Source organism: Pocillopora verrucosa, chromosome 5, assembly GCF_036669915.1.
Source record: "Pocillopora verrucosa isolate sample1 chromosome 5, ASM3666991v2, whole genome shotgun sequence".
NCBI classification, from domain to species: Eukaryota; Metazoa; Cnidaria; class Anthozoa; order Scleractinia; family Pocilloporidae; genus Pocillopora; species Pocillopora verrucosa.
In genome coordinates, this window is record NC_089316.1 from 28721540 (window position 1) to 28731623 (window position 10084).

At 50.6% G+C, this 10084-nt stretch overlaps 4 non-coding genes and 1 pseudogene across 4 annotated transcripts; 3 read left to right on the forward strand and 2 right to left on the reverse strand.

Annotated features, from left to right (window-relative positions):
• The first annotated feature begins 29 nt into the window (after nucleotides 1–29).
• On the forward strand, nucleotides 30–198 carry LOC136281393 (U1 spliceosomal RNA). The gene has a single exon (XR_010717742.1). It is a non-coding gene; the product is annotated as a U1 spliceosomal RNA (small nuclear RNA).
• A 1003-nt stretch (nucleotides 199–1201) lies between these two features.
• Nucleotides 1202–1320, reverse strand: LOC136281346 (5S ribosomal RNA; annotated as a pseudogene).
• Nucleotides 1321–1829: 509 nt separating this feature from the next.
• On the forward strand, nucleotides 1830–2021 carry LOC136281408 (U2 spliceosomal RNA). Its single transcript, XR_010717757.1, has one exon. It is a non-coding gene; the product is annotated as a U2 spliceosomal RNA (small nuclear RNA).
• Nucleotides 2022–8310: 6289 nt separating this feature from the next.
• LOC136281390 (U1 spliceosomal RNA) lies at nucleotides 8311–8476 on the forward strand. Its single transcript, XR_010717739.1, has one exon. It is a non-coding gene; the product is annotated as a U1 spliceosomal RNA (small nuclear RNA).
• Nucleotides 8477–9456: 980 nt separating this feature from the next.
• LOC136281449 (5S ribosomal RNA) lies at nucleotides 9457–9575 on the reverse strand. Its single transcript, XR_010717769.1, has one exon. It is a non-coding gene; the product is annotated as a 5S ribosomal RNA (ribosomal RNA).
• Between the last annotated feature and the right edge of the window lie 509 nt (nucleotides 9576–10084).

Consider the following 10084-nt stretch of genomic DNA (forward strand, 5'->3'; position numbering starts at 1 on the left):
GGGAGCCTGGCCGTTCACCTTAAATAAAAAAACTTACCTGACTCGGGAGGTACGGTGATCAAGGAGGCAGTCCTCCTCAAGGCGAGGCCCTTTCATTGCATTTTCTTCGACTGGGTTTGACCTTGCGATTACCCAAATGTGGGTACCTCGAGCGTATAAATTCGGTTAGTGGGGACCTGCGGTCGCGCCTCGTCCCCGCAAAAGTCATCCAAACTATGGTCTATGGCCCTCTTATACTGACTATCTAGGGTATTTTTGCTTTTGCAGTGTACCGGTGAGACTTGGCAAAGAACGCAAATGACGCGACAACTGGCCAAGGTGTTTGGCACGTTTGGAGGGGTGAAGTGCATGGGAGAGACTGGAGGAAGGGAAACCAGTTGGTTTCGGGGCGGTGCGTAACTTTGCTGGCTGTTTTTGTTCAAGGCCTGTCCTGCTCTATTGTGTGTAAAGTCCTGTTCGTTTGTATTTGCCGGTTGTGCGTGGCCGTGCCGTGCGGTGCGATGCGCGCGAAGGGCAAGTAAATGAAAGGACACCAACGGCCGATCGACCGAGCGAGCGAGCATAGAAGGGCATTCGACTTGGACCGTGAGGACACGTTGAACCTTTTGAGCTGTTTATTGTCACTAGGCGCCGCTTTTAGAAATGCTATTGCTATCGGTAGTGTAATCCTTTGTGCGATCAAGCGAGTGTGAACTAATGAACGAGGGAAGGAAACAAACTAGCAGAGTAGTAAAAAGTATCGAAACTTTTTCCCGATTCGTTTGCCATCTGAATCCAACCATTGTCGCCTTTCAGTGCCGTTTTTTTTCGCGCGCCTCCTCTTGTCAGTGTGCGAGTGTTTTGCCACTTCACGATGGCTTAAAACTGCGTCTCAGAATTGTGCGTTTTTTTTCCTATTCATTTTTTCGTTCGTTCTTTGGAGATTGTTTGATATCACAGAAGTAGAATTTGCCATCATAAACTGTTCATAGCTCGCGCGTGCTCACTCGCTCGCGCGCCGCTCTGTAAGAAAAGTCCGATCGCCACTAGAGTTTTCGCCATTAGCTTCCGATTTTTGACAAAAAGGTGTTTTCCCCCCCTCGTTTTTTGCTTTGATTTTGTTCCGCACTCATCCTCCGGCCTCTCTAGGTGAAATTGTGGTGTAGGGAGAGCTATTTATTGGGATAAAACGTTTAGAGATGTTCGCAAGACAAAAAATTGAAGCCTACAACCTGGGTATTCCCATGCGGTCACCCATCCAAGTACTACCCCCCGCCCGACAGGGCTTAACTTCGGTGATCGGACGAGAACCGGTGCTTTCCCCTGTGTATGGTCGTAGACGATGAAATGGGGTCGAAATTCTGCGTGTTATCGGCCATTTCAGGCTGTAAAGCGTCCACATCCCTGATTGTATTCGAATTTGAAATTCTAAAGCCCTAGTTTCGTTACTCTAAAACCTAAGAAATCGATACTCTAACCCTAAAGAAATTGTTACCCTAACCCTAAGAAATGGTTACCCTAACCCCGAAGTCGTTACCTAACCCTAATGTAATTTTCCCAACCCAGTTAACACATTGAGGAGCATCGATTTGAAGCACTATTCCCTAGGGAGCGGGAGGGAGGGGTCCCAAGAGACATAACGTGTCCTAAAAACCTCTTATACAATGTTTTTAGCTCCGTATGTGCGTGGATCTGGCTTTAAATCTTACAGTGAGGAGATACCAAACGTGTCAGCCTCTGGGACCGGTCCTGCGGGACTCGCAAGGGCTTGTGTTGGCTACCTTCTACTATCCACCATAAACCGTGGGAAGGATCCCTCGCCACCCCCCTCACCCATGGCATGCTTCGGCATCGCTTCTCGGCCTTTTGGCTAAGATCAAGTGTTTATCTGTTTTCTATCAGCTTAATAGCTGATACGCTGCTCATTGAGCAGCTCCTATATTAAACTGATTTTTGGACCTGGGCTGTGGAAAAAGAGGCTTGCCTCGTCCCAGCCACTGTTGCCTCGGTAATAGCACTACCTCCGAGTGCGGCCCACTCCCCTCTGGGGAAGACACATTGAATGCCAAAACAAATTCAACGGTATATCATTCTTTTATGTTTACAGGAGCCCCGCCCGCCCTTAGAGGGGGAAGAGGTGAAAGAGGGATGATAATTCAGACAACAGACATGGCAGGAACGGCCGCTGGCCTACTTTTTCTGGAGTGCGCAAAGCACTACCACAAGGACCTAGGGGTAAGTGGATTTTTTCACCGAGGGCAGACGCGGAAAAAGCATACTTACCTGACGCGGGTTTTTGCCTGCTTTAATAAGTATCTTGCGCGAATCCTTTTCTTCAAGTTCGGATCGTGAATTCAGGATTATCATTTGGAATGGTGACGTCGCCATTGTGTTCTTTTTTATGGGCCGGATTCCTGTAAGGATTTCTGTGTTTTGTTTTCTCTACCCCAAGTTAGTACCTTCCGGAGGGAAAACTTGGTGGTTTCTTTCTTTGTTCGCTGGCCACCCATCCCGTTTGGGGATAGTACCGGACATAGGGTGTGCCCCTTTTTTGGGCCCTTTTTTGCGTTCCCTTCAGGATGGTTATCCCACGTGCTCTTACACGGTTCTATCGACTTAAATTGGGTGTTTGTTCCCTGAGTTAACGTCGATTTCCGACACTGCCAAAGCTCTTCGGGATTATTTGCACAGGAGGCGGATTTTGAAGTGGTTGCCAGTCAGCAGTTGCCCGAACCGGATTGCCCCGGTGACATTCGAAGAGGGTGGGGAGCCGCTAAGGCGGGACTTTCAGGAACGAGGGGCTTATCCGGATCTTTTGGAGTTGAATGTGAATTGGTCTCCTCTCTGCCCCTCCGGTAGAGAAGGGGCTTGTGTACAATTTCCCCTAGAAAACATTGATTGCCCAGTACATAGGGTCCGGTCCGATTTTGGTTCGGTTGAGGGTATCTCGTACCAGACGTGGTGGGCCGCCCGGTTATTCACACGGGTAACCCGGGTGGTTAACATGGTTCGCTCATCCCCCATCCGCGATCACTTGTTATTGGGGGGTTCGGTTTAAGATTTGGTACCGGGGCCAGCCGGTCACCTGTGATGTGTGCCGGTAGTTGGCCCATGTGGCTGCCACGTGCACTAACAGGGTCTTTGTTGTCACTGCCGCCCACAGGGGCATATGGCCCGCGACTGCCCTGATCGTTCAGGTTTTCTATGGGGGGGGTGCCTGGTGCCCATTGCCCAATCGGGGTCTGCCGGTTTCTGAGCCGGGTGAGTCCGCTGGTGGATTGCCCCCGGTCGTTTGAAGCTCATCATACAGAACCCGTTTCTGTGGCGGGGGTTGGCCCATCTAGCCAGACCCTTTCTTCCTCCTGCCCCCCCGTCATCTGTGGGGGGTGTTTCTTGGACGGTGGGTTTACCCCCGTCTCGGTTCCGGAGAGCGAACCTAATTCGAGTGTGTGTGGGTATAGCAGCGCTGCTAGCACCGTGCTAAATAGTCACGGCTATATTCATTAACAATGGTAATGCAAATGTTATGATAATGCTTTTAGTGTCATAAGCGATAGCTGTAAAGTAAGCAATATTAGTAATGCTAGTGTTCATGTAAGCAACAGTTCTATTTGTGGCTGCAAGCTCTGCAAGCAATGCTATTAATATAACAATAAGCTAGATCAATGGAAACGCTATTGCTGATAAGGGGCCAAAAAGCTGCTCATCGCTGATTTAATTAGTAATGTTTTGCGGTGAGCCTGTCCCTGACGCTAGTGTGGAGGTTTCTCCCGCTTCGTCTGTGGATGCCGCTATGATGCCTCCTCTAACCATCGCAAGCGGTCCGGCTTCCCAAAGCCTCCTTTGGAGGACTCGGCCGCACCGTCGGGCTTCGCTCCTGGCTTCATCTTTCGAATGAGCGGGGCAAGTCGAAAATCTCTAATAGACTTCTGGGCCTCCCGTTGCCACTCGCTCCCTGCGAGTGTGTCTCTGGCCGCCAGGACAGCTTCTAGCCGGGGCCCCCCTGTACCTTCCTGATAACGTTTATGGGTGCCTTTTTTCTTTTTCTCATCATGTTTCTATCCTGTCCCATTGATTGTAATGGTATCAGAGATCAGTCCAAAAGATCGGGTTTGGTGTCAGTGGTTGCGGTCTCTCCCTGTTGGGGCAGACCGTTGTCTGCCTCCAGGAGACCCACTTTCTATCACCGTTCTGAGTGTTTCTTGTGGTTTCGACTCGTCCGGTTTTTCTGCTGTTGTCTCTCCTGGGTCGTCTCATTCGTGTGGTTGTATTGTTTTTGTTTCGTCCTTCGTTGTCTCTGGTCAACTCTTGGTGTTTGTTTCCGGTCGTTACCTGCAGTTTGAATTCTCTTTTTCGGTAGCTCTTGTCGTGTTTGTTGTGTTTACGCACCTAACCTGCAACCCTGCTCGGTACCAGTTCTTTGGAGACCTCCATTCCAAGATCGATCCCGCGGTCCCCCACGATTCTCTGTGGTTACTTCAATGAGGTCTTTGAGCGCTCCGTTGATCGGGCTGGCTCTGATCCCTTCTGTCCTCCTCTCGCGATAGCTTCTTCCTCCCTTTAAATATCTTTTCGACGACTGCTGTGTGGTGGACATATGGAGGTTGGAATCCTTCCACCCCTCTTCTGTTGGGTTAACCTGGCCCCGGTGGGATGGCAGTCGTGCTCTCGTATTTGACCTTTTTGGGTGTTCCTTTTTCGTGGGTGCCCTCTGTCTCTTCTTGTTCCTTCGTCCCCTGTCCCTTCTCTGATCACTGTGGTGTCCTTTCTTTCTTGTTCCATTTTCCCCGGCCGCTGTTCCCCCTGGTCCAGGCATCCTGGAAGTTGAACATCTCCGTTCTTGATGACCCTGAGTAACGTGGGTTAATATCCAACGCGTGGCGGTCGTGGCGAAACTCTGTCCGCCCGCTTTCCCTCCTTGGTGCAGTGGTGGTATGGGGGAAGAGTTTGATCAAGGGACTTACGATTCGCTATTGTTGTGAGAATCTGGTGCTCGGTCACGTCCTCCGGGATCCCTTTGGTCTGGGTTGATCGATCACCTTAAGCCAAAGTTGATCTAGGCTCAGCATCATGTCTCGGCCCTTATCATTCGGCCTCTGGCCGATTGGCTGCTCTGGGACTCCCATGTGGCCAGGGACTCAAGTTTCGTTCTCGTGCAAAGTGGGTTGCAGAGGGTAATCTTCCTCATCGTACTTCTTCCGCCTCGAACGGAAGCGTGGCTCTGATAAGTGGAATCTCTGCGCTGAGGTGATGAGGACGACTCTATTGTACCTCCTCCCCTCGTGATCTTTGTGCTTCTTGGTCATCTTTCTTTTCCGGTCTCTTCTCTGCCTCCTCGTTTGACCCTCGCATCCCAGACTGATCCTCTTGGGGAATTTGTCATCTTCTCTCCCTGATGATCATCCCTCCCTTTGCGGGGTCACCTCTCCTTGGATGGAGGTTTCTGGTTGCTCTCCGTGGGATGGTCCAGGCGTAAGCCCCCGGGCTGGATGGCCTTCCCATGGAGTTCTATCTGAAGTTCTGGTTCCGTTCTGGGTTCCGACCCTTGTCCTCTGTTCTTAACTCTTCTTTCGATTGCGGCTGTCTCTGCTCTCTCTCACGCAGAGGTGTTATTTCCCTGTCTTTCAAGAAGGGTGATCGGTTTAGATACCGCAACTGGCGGCCGATCACCCTCCTCAAACGGCGACTATAAGCTTGCGTCTAGAGCCATTGCTGGCCGTGTTAATGGTCATCCATCTTTTAGTGCGGAGGACCAGACTTGTGGTGTCCCTGGCCGTTACATCGTCGAGAAACGTGGCCCTCCTGCGGGATGTGGCCGCGTTTGCTTCCTCTTCTGGGACTCCAGTGGCCATCCTTTCCCCCTCGATCAAGAGAAGGCCTTCGATCGTGTGGACTGGGTTTTTATGCGTTTTTCCACTCTCGTGGCAATGGGCTTCGGTCCGTCTTTTGTCGCCTGGGTGGACTTTTCTATCGCAGTGTTCATTCCATTGTTAATGTCAACGGCTACATCCTCGGGCTTTTTCGATCTTTCGCGGGGGGTGAGACAGGGTTGTCCCTTGTCCCCCCCTTCTGTATGTCCTTCGTATCTGAGTTCTTGCAGCCAACCTCCGCGGCAATGCCCGCATTTCCTGGTCTGCACTTTCCCGGCTTTCCCCCTCTTTCGCCCATTTCGCAATATGCTGATGACACGTCGTTTATTGTTTTCTTTCGTATGATGCAATTGAAGCGGTTTTTTGAGACCCTACGCTCTTTTTGAAAGAGCCTCTGGGTCAAGTTAAACCAGGTTAAATCCAAGGGCCTTTGGTTGGGGGGCTGGTGTGGTCGCCTTGACCCTCAGTTTGCCCTTTAGGTCTTCTTGTAAAATTAAGGTTTTGGGTGTTTTTATTGGTGCTGGAGATCTGGATGTTGATAACTGGCGTCCCCGTATTGATGCGGTGGACCATGTTCTCCAAATTCGTGGCGTTCTCGTTGTTTGTCTTTTCGCTGGCAAATGCCCTGGTTTATCAATGCTCTTGCCCTTTCTCTGGTGTGGTATGTGGCATCTTTGGTCCACATGCCCCGCCTGGGTGTCGAAAAGAGCTCTCCTTCTTTAGCTTTTCCTCTTTCTTCTTCTGGTCCGGCAAGCGGAGCTCTGTCTCTCGCTCTGTCGTTGATTCATTCCTCTCCGTTTTGGTGGTTTTTCTTCTCTGTTGTTAGGTGTGCAGTACACGGTATGGGCCCTTCTCGGCCAGTGGGTGCTGATGTTCGCCTCCTCTTCCGCTGGTTGGTCCTCACTCTTTCATTCTGGTTTGTGTCGTCCGTTTTGGTGTTTCGCCCTCTGTCGTTTTTTCGCCAAGTCCGTTTTGTTTTGATCCCAGGGTATTGGCCACCTTTCTATTCCTTCCCTTCTTTTGGCCTGGCGGGGCCTCAATTGTTTTTTTTTCCTAACCTTTCGCCACGGCCCGTAACTCTCTCGTTTTTTTTGTTTCTGTCCTAGCCCTCATGTTTGTTGCCCTGTGGCTGTTATGTCCACAAAAAGCTGCTATCTGGTACCTCTTATCGGAGAACAGTGTTCCGCCGCCGCATTGCGTGGGAAAGTTTTTCCCAGTGTGATGGTTTCGCTGGATTGGCCATGCCACGTGGCGGCTTCGCCTGACCTTTTTTTTGAATCCTCGATCGTCAAGTCGCCGATCTATGTGGGAAGATTGCGCACCGGCGTCCTTATAACACCGCACGCGTCTTGTTTTCCTTTTGGATATGCCCATTCCCCCCTTCTTGTTTTTTGTGGGTCTTCTGTGGAGTCTTTGGGAAGCATTTGTTTCTTCGCTGTCTGCCACCCCCACCCCCTCCCCTTTCAGAGTGTTCTCCTCCTGGCTTCAGTCCTCTGTTTGTTCAGCTCTTTTCTTTTATGGTGTCCTGCTCTTCTTTGTCTGCAATGTTCTCGTCGTTTTCAGCTGCTGATGAGCTGATTGTCCACTCCCCGGGTTCCTTTTGGTGCTATCTTTGTTGACCCTTTGTAAATAATTTCATCTGGGTCAATCCCGATAACGACTTTCGTTTTCCGCCCCCGTGCTGTTCGTCCCGGCGCTGCTGCGGTGATCGCGAGGGTGAAGTCTCGTTTGAGATTCCACTACCCTTTTCTTCAAGCGGTTTCAGTCCGCTCGCCGTCGTCGCTTCTTCCACCGTCAGTGGTGCCCGTGGAGTCGTCGCCACCGTTTCAGATCGTCACCTCTCCCTTGCCCTGTAACCGGTTTCCCGCGCGCTGCATGGCCCTAATCTGGGCATTGTGGGTTTTGTCTGTTTGTGTTCTGTGTTGGGTGGCCCTAATCTGGGCATTTCGTTTTGTTTTGTTCTGTGTCCTCCGTGCTGGGTCTCCTTGATTGGTGTACTGCACGGAGGTTTCTGCTTGCATGGCCCTAATCTGGGCATTGTGTTCGTTTTGTTCTTGTTCTGTGTCCTCTTGTGCTGGGTCTCCTTTATTGGTGTACTGCACGGAGGTTTTTTTGTGGATGCTGGCCCTATCTGGGCGTCGGTGTTGTAATCCGGTAGTGTGACCCCCTGCACTGGGTCTCCTTAACTGGTGTACTGTGCGAGGGTTCTGGTGTCAGTAGTGTCTGTTTCTTTTTGTATCGCGGTGTTTTGAAAGGAGTGTGTTCATTTTTTGGAGTGTGTGTGTTAATTGGGCGAGGTGGGGGTTCGATTCCCCAACGAAGTTGGTGTCTGGTGACCCTCGGTTTATGGTGGACCCAACCCTAAGGCATTGCACTTTCAGCCATGGTTGGATTAGGTCTGAGATCGGCAGGCATTGCACCGCCCTCACGGGAGCCTGGCCGTTCACCTTAAATATAAAAAAAACTTACCTGACGCGGGAGGGTACTGGGATCAAGGAGGCAGTCCTCTCAAGGCGAGGCCCTTTCATTGCACTTCGACTGGGTTTGACCCTTGCGATTACCCCAAATGTGGGTAACTCGAGCGTATAATTTCTGGTAGTGGGGACCTGCGTTCGCGCTCGTCCCCGCAAAAGTCATCCAAACTATGTCTATATGGCCCTCTTACTGACTATCGAGGGTATTTTTTGCTTTTGCAGTGGACCGGTTAGACTTGCAAAGAAAGCAAAGGACGCACAACTGGCCAAGGTGTTGGCACGTTTGGAGGGGTAGACGTGCATTGAGAGACTGGAGGAAGGAAACTAGGTGAGTTTCGGGGCGGTGCGTAACTTTGCTGGCTTTTTTTGTTCAAGGCCTGTCTGCTCTATTGTGTGTAAAGTCCTGTTCGTTTGTATTTGCAGGTTGTGCGTGCCGTGCCGTGCTGTGCTATGCGCGCGAAGGGAAAGGAAATGAAAGGAAACCAAACGGCCGATCGACCGAGCGAGCGAGCATAGAAGGGCATTCGACTTGGACCGTGAGTACACTTTGAACCTTTTGAGCGGTTTTATTGTCACTGGAGCCGCTTTTAGAAATGCATTGCTATCGTTAGTGTATCCTTTGTGCGAGCAAGCGAGTGAACGAATGAACGAGGGAAGGAAACAACTAGCAGAGTAGTAAAAGTATCGAACCTTTTTCCCGATTCGTTTGCAGTCTGAATCCAACCATTGTCGACTTTCAGTGCCGTTTTTCGCGCGCCTCCTCTTGGAAGTGTGCGAGTGTTTTGCCACGTCACGATGGCTTAAAACTGCGTCTCAGAAGTGTGCGTTTTTTTCCTATTCATTTTTCGTTCGTTATTTGGAATGATTTGATATCACAGAAGTAGAATTTGACATCATACACTGTTCATCTCGCGCGTGCTCACTCGCTCGCGCGCGCTCTGTAAGAACAGTCGATCGCACTAGAGTTTTCGCCATTAGCTGGCCGATTTTTGACAAAAAGGTGTTTTCCCCCCCTCGTTTTTTGCTTTGATTTTGTTCCTCACTCACCTACGGCTCCTATGTGAAATTGTGGTGTATGGAGAGCTATTTATTGGGATAAAACGTTTAGAGATGTTCGCAAGACAAAAAATTGAAGCCTACAACACGGGGTATTCCCAGGCGGTCACCCATCCAAGTACTAACCCCGCCCGACAGGGCTTAACTTCGGTGATCGGACGAGAACCGGTGCTTTCCCTGTGGTATGGTCGTAGACGAGGAAATGGGGTCGAAATTCTGCTTGTTATCGGCCAGGTTCAGGCTGTAAAGCGGCCACATCATCCCTGAGTGTAGGCGAATTGAAATTCTAAAGCCCTAGTTTCGTTACTCTAACCCTAAGAAATCGATACTCTAACCCTAAGAAATTGTTACCCTAACCCTAAGAAATGGTTACCCTAACCCCGACGTCGTTTACCTAACCCTAATGTATTTCCTCAACCCAGTTAACACATTGAGGAGCATCGATTTGAAGCACTATTCCCTAGGGAGGGAGGGAGGGGTCCCAAGAGACATAACGTGTCCTAAAAACCTATTATACAATGTTTTAGCTCCGAAGGTGCGTGTCTCTGGCTTTAAAATCTTACAGTTAGGAGATACCAAACGGGTCAGCCTCTCGGACCGTCTGCGGGACTCGCAAGGCTTGTGGGGGCGACCTGCTACTATCCACCATAAACCGTGGGAAGGATCCCTCGACCACCCCCCTCACCCAGGGCATGCTTCGGCATC